The 8,568-nt window shown below is 33.7% G+C and overlaps 1 pseudogene across 1 annotated transcript; it reads left to right on the forward strand.

Annotated features, from left to right (window-relative positions):
• The first annotated feature begins 4,385 nt into the window (after positions 1 to 4,385).
• Positions 4,386 to 7,550, forward strand: LOC309815922 (short coiled-coil protein-like; annotated as a pseudogene). Its single transcript has 2 exons — positions 4,386 to 4,466; positions 6,277 to 7,550. The product of its transcript is annotated as a short coiled-coil protein-like (transcript).
• Positions 7,551 to 8,568: the final 1,018 nt, after the last annotated feature.

The raw sequence follows: 8,568 nt of genomic DNA on the forward strand, positions 1-8,568 counted from the left end.
ACAAGCAATAGCTAAGAAAATACAGGACCACTAAACCATCATTACAACATGCTAAAGGAGCTTCTCTAGAAAGGAAACACAAGAGAAGGAAAAGTTCTACAATAACTAACCCAAAACAATTAATAAAACAGTAACAGGAATATACATATGGATAATTAATAATTAATTGATTAATAATAATTAATTAATAATTAATCAATAAATTAAAGTAAATGGATTAAATGCTCCAACCAAAAGACATAGACTGGCTGAATGGATAAAAAAACATGAACCATATATATGTTGTACACAAGAGACCCACTTCAGACCTAGGGACACATACAACTGAAAGTGAGGGGATGGAAAAAGATATTCCATGCAAACGGAAATCAAAAGAAAACTAGAGTAGCAATTCTCATATCAGACAAAATGGACTTTAAAATCAAGACTATTACAAGATACAAAGAAGGACACTACATAATGATCAAGGGATCAATCCAAGAAGAAGATATGACAATTGTAAATATTTATGCACCCAACATAGGAGCACCCCTCAATATATAAGGCAAATGCTAACAGCCATAAAAGGGGAAATTGACAGTAACACAATCATAGTAGGGAAATTGAAAACCCCACTTGCACCAATGGACAGATCATACAACATGAAAATGAATAAGGAAACACAAACTTTAAATTACATATTAAACAAGATGGATTTAATTGATATTTATAGGACATTCCTTCTGAGAACAACAGAATAAAATTTCTTCTCAAGTGCTCATGGAACATTCTCCAAGATAGATCATAACTTGGGTCAGAAATCAAGCCTTGTTAAATTTAAGAAAATTGAAATAGTATCAAGTATCTTTTCCAACCACAATGCTATAAAACTAGATATCAATTACAGGAAAAAGTATGTAAAAAATATAAATACATGAAGGCTAAACAATACACTACTAAATAACCAAGAGATCACTAAAGAAATCAAAGAGGAAAGCAAAAACTACCTAGAAACAATTGAGCATGAAAACATGACCACCCAAAACCTGTGGGTTGCAATGCAAGAGGTTCTAAGAAGGAATATTATAGCAATACAATCCTACTTCAAGAAACAAGAAAAATCTCAAATAAACAACCTAAGCTTATACCTAAAGCAATTAGAGAAAGAAAAAGAAAAAAAAAAGTTAGCAGAAGGAAAGAAATCATAAAGATCAGATCAGAAATAAATGAAAAAGAAATGAAGGAAACGATGGCAAAGATGAATAAAACTAAAAGCTGGTTATTTTGGAAGATAAACCATTATCCAGACTCATTAAGAAAAAAAAAGGGAGAAGACTCAAATCAGTAGAATTAGGAATGAAAAAGAAGTAACAACTGACACGGCAGAAATACAAACAATCACAAGAGATTACTACAAGTAACTATATGCCAATAAAATGGACAACCTGGAAGACATGGACACATTCTTAGCAAACCACAACCTTACGAGACTGAGCCAGGAAGAAATAGAAAATATAAACAGACCAATCACAAGCACTGAAATTGAGACTGTGATTAAAAATCTTCCAACAAACAGAAGCCCAGGACCAGATGTCTTCACAGGCAAATTCTATCAAACATTTAGAGAAGAGTTAACACTTATCCTTCTCTAACTCTTCCAAAATATGGCAGAGGGAGGAACACTCACAAATTCATTCTACGAGGCCACCATCACCCTGATAACAAAACCAGACAAAGATATCACAAAGAAAGAAACCTACAGGCCAATATGACTGATGAACATAGATGCAAAAATTCTAACAAAATACTAGTGAACAGAATCCAAAAGCACATTGAAAGGCTCATACGCCATGATCAAGTGAGGTTTTTCAAGGAATGCAAGGATTCTTCAGCACATGCAAATCAATCAATGTGATACACCATATTAACAAACTGAAGGAGAAAAGCCACATGATCATCTCAATAGATGCAGAAAAAGATTTTGACAAAATTCAACACCAATCTATGAAAAAAAAAAAACCCTCCAGAAAGTAGGCATAGAGAGAACTTACCTTAACATAACAAAGGCCATATATGACAAACTCACAGCCAACATCATTCCCAATAGTGAAACACTAAAAACATTTCCTCTAAGATAATGAACAAGACAATGTTGCCCACTATCACCACTATTATTCAACATTTCTTTGGAAGTTTTAGCCACAGCAATCAGAGAAGAAAAAGAAATAAAAGGAATACGAATCAGCAAAGAAGAAGTAAAGATGTCAACTGTTTGCAGATGACATGATATTATACATAGAGAAGTGTAAAGATGCCACCAGAAAACTATTGGAGCTAATCAATGAAGTGGGTAAATTTGCAGGCTACAAAATTAGTGCACAGAAATCTCTTATATTACTATATTATAACAACAAAAAATAATTAAGAGAAATTAAGGAAACACTCCCGTTTACCATTGCAACCAAAAGAATAAAATGCCGAGGAATAAACTTACCTAAGGAGACAAGAGACCTGTATGCAGAAAACTATAAGACACTGATGAAAGAAATTAAAGATGATAGAAACAGATGGCGAGTGATGCCATATTTTTGGACTGGAAGAATCAACATTGTGAAAATGACTATACTACCCAAAGCAATCTATAAATTCAATGAAATCACTATCTAAATACCAATGGCATTTTTCACAGAACTAGAACAAAAAATTTCACTATTTACATGGAAACAAAAAAGGCCCCGAATAGCCAAAGCAATCTTGAGAAAGAAAAACGGAGCTGGAGGAACCGGGCTCCCTGACTTCAAACTATACTACAAATCTACAGTAATCACCACAGTATGGTACTGGCACAGAAACAGAAATATGGGTCAATGGAACAGGATAGAAAGCCCAAAGATAAACCCACACACAGATGGTTACCTTATTTTTATAAAGGAGGCAAGAATATAAAATGAAGAAAAGACAGCCTCTTCAATAAGTAGTGCTGGGAAAACTAGACAGCTACATGTAAAAGAATGAAATTAGAACACTCCCTAACACCATACACAAAAATAAACTCAAAATGGGTTAAAGATGTAAATGTGAGACCAGACACTATAAAATTCTTAGAGGAATACATAGGCAGAACACTTTATGACATAAATTACAGCAAGATCCTGTTTGACCCAACACCTAGAGAAATGGAAATAAAAACAAAAATAAACAAATGGGGTCTAATGAAACTTTAAAGCTTTTGCACAGCAAAGGAAACCATAAACAATATGAAAAGACAGCCCTCAGAATAGGAGAAAATATTTACAAATGAAGCAACTGACAAAGGATTAATCTCCACAATTTACAAGCAGGACATGCAGCTCAATATCAAAAAAAAAAAAAAAACCAAACAAACAACCCAATCCAAAAATGGGCAGAAGACCTAAATAGACGTTTCTCTAAATAAGCTATACAGACAGGCAACAAACACATGAAAGAATGCTCAACATCAGTATCATTAGAAAAATGCAAATCAAAACTACAATGAGGTATCACCTTACACCATTCAGAATAGCCATCATCAAAAAATCTACAATCAATAAATGCTGGAGAGGTTGTGGAGAAAAGGGAACACTTTTGCATTGTTGGTGGGAATGTAAATTGATACAACCACTATGGAGAACAGTATGGAGGTTCCTTAAAAAACTAAAAATAGAACTACCAGACGACCCAGCAATTCCACTACTGGGCATATACCCTGAGAAAACCATAATTCAAAAAGAGTCATGTACCACAATATTCATTGCAGCACTATTTACAACAGCCAGGACATGGAATTAACCTAAGTGTCCATCAACAGATGAATGGATAAAGAAGATGTGACACATATTTGCAATGGAATATTACTCAGCCATAAAAAGAAACAAAATTAAGTTATATGTAGTGAGGTGGATGGACCTAGAGTCTGTCATACAGAGTGTAGTAAGTCAGAAAGAGAAAAACAGATACCATATGCTAACACATATATATGGAACCTAAAATATATATATATGGTTATGAAGAACCTAGGGGCAAGATAGGAATAATGACACAGATGTTGATAATTGACTTGAGGACACAGGGAGGGTGAAGGGTAAGCTGGGACAAAGTGAGAGAGTGGCATGGACTATACATAATACCAAATGTAAAATAGATAGCTAGTGGGAAGCAGCTGCATAGCACAGGGAGATCAGCTTGGTGCTTTTTGAACACATAGTTGGGTGAGATAGGGAGAGTGGGAGGGAGACTCAAGAGGGAGGAGATATGGGGATATATGTATATGTATAGCTGATTCACTTTGTAATAAAGCAGAAACTACCACACCATTGTAAGGCAATTACACTCTAATAAAAATGTTAAACAAATCTACAATATGATAGTACCTTATGCACATTGGGATGGCTACTGTCAAACAAACAAAGACAAAGAAATTAAGTGTTGGAAAAGATACAGAGAAATTGGAATCCTTGACACTGTTGGTAAGAATGTTAAATGTTACAATCACTGCAGCAAACAAGATGACAGCTTCCTAAAAATGGAAAATATGTTTACCATATAATGTAGCAATTCCTTTTTTGGGCATATACTCAAAAGTATTAAAAGCAGTCTTGAAATGATTCATGTACACATATGTTTGTAGTAACATTATTCACAGTAGTCAAAATGTGGAAGCAACCCAAATTCCACTGACACATACAATGGAATATTATTCAGCCTTACAAAGGAAGGAAATTCTGGCATTTGCTACAACATGAATGAACCTTGATGACATTATGCTAAGTGAAATAAGCCAGTCATAAAGAGACAACTCTATGATTCCACTTATGTGAAGTACTTAGAGTAGTCAAAATCCTAGAGACAGAAGTACGGTGGTTGCTGGGGAATGGGGGAAGGAGGTCATAGGGAGTTATTTTTTAATGGGTATAGAATGTCAGCTTTATAAGATGAAAAGAGTTATAAAGATGGATGATGTTGATGATTGTACAACATTATGAATTAGTTTAATACCACTGAACTGTACACTTAAAAATGGTTAAGATGGGCTTCCCTGGTGGCACAGTGGTTGAGAGTCTGCCTGCCGTTGCAGGGGACACGGGTTCGTACTTCGGTCTGGGAAGATCCCACATGCTGTGAAGCAGCTGGACCCATGAGCCATGGCTGCTGAGCCTGCATGTCCGGAGCCTGTGCTCCGCAACGGGAGAGGCCACAACAGTGAGAGGCCCGTGTACCGCAAAAAAAAAAAAAAAAAAAAAAAAAAAAAAGGTTAAGCTAATAAATTTTATGTTATATATAATTTACTATAATTATTTTTTAAAGAAGCCAAATAGAAATTCTCGAACTGGAAACTAAAATAACTAAAATGAGAAACTCACTAGATCATTTTAATAGCAGATTTGAGCAGGAAGAAGAAAGAATCAGCAAGCTTGAAGATAGGTCAATTGAAATTATCCTGTCTAAGAGGCATGTGGGACATAATCAATCACATTAACATATACAAAATGCGAGTCTCAGAAATAGAGGGGGAGAGAGGAATTAGCAGAAATAATACTCAAAGAAATAATGGCTGAAAACTCTCCATATTTGATTAAAAAACATGAATATACACATCAAAGAATCTCAACAAATTTTAGCAAAGTTAAACTAAAAAATTTACGCAGACACATTAAAATCAGATTGTCAAAACTCAAATACAAAATAAGAATATTAAAATCATCAAGGGAGAAGTGATTGTCACGTACAGGTGATTCTCAATAAGATTAATAGTCAACTTTGCATCATAAACCATGAAGGACAGAAAAAAAGGGGACAACAGTTTTAAATTGCTGAAAGAATAATCTGTCAACCAAGATTTCCATATCCATCAGAATTCTCCTCCCAAAGTGAAAGGGGTATAAAGACTTTCCAAGATAAACAAGAATGAAGTTAGATTCCTACCTTGCCTGATACACATAAAATTCTCTCAAAATGAATCAGATACCTAAATATAAAACTTAAAACTATAAAACTCTTAGAAAAGAACATAGGGTTAAATTTTTATGTCCTTGGATTTGGCAATGGATTTTTATATATGACACCAAAATCATGAGCAACAAAATAAAATAAAATAAAAATAAAAATAAATTGACTTCATCAAAATTTAAAACGTTTATGTATCAAAGGACATTATCAAGAAAAGTAAAAAACAAAAACAAAAACAAAAAAACCTAAATAATGGGAGGAAATATTTGCAACATCATGTATATAATAAGTGTCTAGTCTCTGGAATATATAAAGAATTCATGACTCAAGAACAAGAGACAAAAATCTAAATTAAAAAATCGGAGCCAGTTGGTCCGAGTGTCCAGGCCTGAGGTGTCCTCCCGATCCCTCCCCACTGCCGGCGCCTCAAAAGACCATTCATCAAGAATTTTGTATCCAAGGCCCAAAAGTTTGTTACTGAAGATGATGAATGCTGACATGGATGCAGTTGATGCTGAAAATCAGGTAGAACTGGAGGAGAAAACATGACTTATTAATCAAGTGTTGGAACTCCAACACACCCTTGAAGATCTCTCTGCAAGAGTAGATGCAGTTCAGGAAGAAAATCTGAAGCTAAAATCAGAAAACCAAGTTCTTGGACAATATATAGAAAACCTCATGTCAGCTTCTAGTGTTTTTCAAACAACTGACACAAAAAGCAAAAGAAAATAAGGGATTGATATCCCTTATGTCTATGGAATTGCTGCTGATCTTTTTTTCTTTAAAACTTGGATAGATTCCAAAAGTTATAGTACTTTTGTTTGTGGCTTCACTGAGTATTTATGAAGATAATGTCAGATCTAAGCAAAATTAAGAGCATAACAGAAGACTTTCATGAGTTTGTGTATTATGTTAGTCTATGAAAATGTGCAAAGGTATTGTAGAGACTTTATAATTAGAAATGCATATATTTATGAAACTTGAAAATGAATGTTATATCAAATTTGCTTTGATTTATAGGTTTAGCATTGTCTTTTATTATAGGCATAGTTAGAGATACAAGAAAATAACCACCGTGTTGTGAAAAAGTGACCAAAATCACGTACTGAATGCACAGCTTTATATACCCTGTCCACCATGGTGTGCCTCTTCTCCATTTGCTTTCTTCCCATTTTCCTTCCCCTAAGGAAAAAATTGGTTCCACATTTGTAAAGAGTAATTTCAGTAGTTAATCATCTAAGAGAGTAGCCCGAACTCTGTTGAAACTTAACCAAAATAGGATATTTTCTCAGTTTAGGGCTTATTTGTTATATTTAGTAATAAGATAGGATAGTTGGTTTCTGTTTAATCAATTGAAAACGGGGGCTATAAAGATGAAGATTTTTCTTTGAAACTGAATTATCGTATTGGGAAGATTTGTTGTTAAAAACTTCCTTTGCACAAAATAATCCACTTGATACCTGAAAAGATGAGCTCTGGTTGTGTGTGCGTGTTTGAAATAGAAAATTTTAAGGAAATATAGAAATAGGGTAGGAGAAGTATTTAATACTTGGTAAGTACTTGTAACCAACTCCAAATGTTTTTACTCCAGATTTTTACTCTGGCACAGATTAGATTTGGGGGAGGGCTATATAAGAAAATTGATTAAGTTTGGCTAACCTTATGTAAACCACACCTAGAAGAGAATAAAATATGGTCTCAGGTTTATTTGCAGTACCCAGATGATCAACTTTGCAAAGTCCCTTAAAAAGGTATTAGTATCAGAATCATGAATAAAATGGGAGAGTTTTACATGTATACTAATTGTTGCTTTCTCAGTATTTTATCTCACTACTTCTCCCAGAATTTTCTGTAAACCCAACTACTGGTTTGCAGAGTTTTAGTCATTTAACACTTTTTTAAAATTTAGTTTGTACATTTCATTTAGTAAAGAAATCTATCAGAAGTAATGTTAAAATATTAAATAGGAAAAGAGATCCACTAATATAGTTTATGGTTATTAAATTTAGGCTAATCATGGAATAATATTAATGTTTGTATTGGTGTTAAGATTTGATGACTTTAGCTGTATGAATATATAATAGTCATACTGCAAACATTTTGCATCCCTTTGTGACCTAATTTTTAAACATTTAAAACTGTGTTGCCATTATGCTTTGCTGTTTAATAAAAAGCTGTTTCAAAAAAAAAATCGGCAAAGGACTAAAGTATATATTTCTCCAAAGAAGATATACAAATAGGAAATAGTACAAGAAAAACTGTTCAATATTAGGAGTCAACAGGGGTATGCAAATGTAAACCACAATGAGCTATCACTTCACACCCACTAGGATGACTATAAGTTTTAAAAATTGAAAATGTGTTCAAAAGGATATAAAGAGATTGAACACTTTGTACATTGCTGATGGGTATGTAAAATAATGCAGCCACTAACAAAGCAGTTTGGTAGTCCCTCAAAAAGTTGGATACCGAAATATTATGTGACTCAGCAATTTTCTTCCTGTGTAAAAACCCCTAAAGATTTAAAATAGGAACTTAAACAATTGCACATGAATGTTCATAGCAGAATTTCTCACAACAGCTGAAAGATGGAAACAACACAAAAGTCCATCATATGTTGAA

Source organism: Mesoplodon mirus, assembly GCF_964341445.2.
Source record: "Mesoplodon mirus genome assembly, chromosome: 14".
Taxonomy (NCBI): domain Eukaryota; kingdom Metazoa; phylum Chordata; class Mammalia; order Artiodactyla; family Ziphiidae; genus Mesoplodon; species Mesoplodon mirus.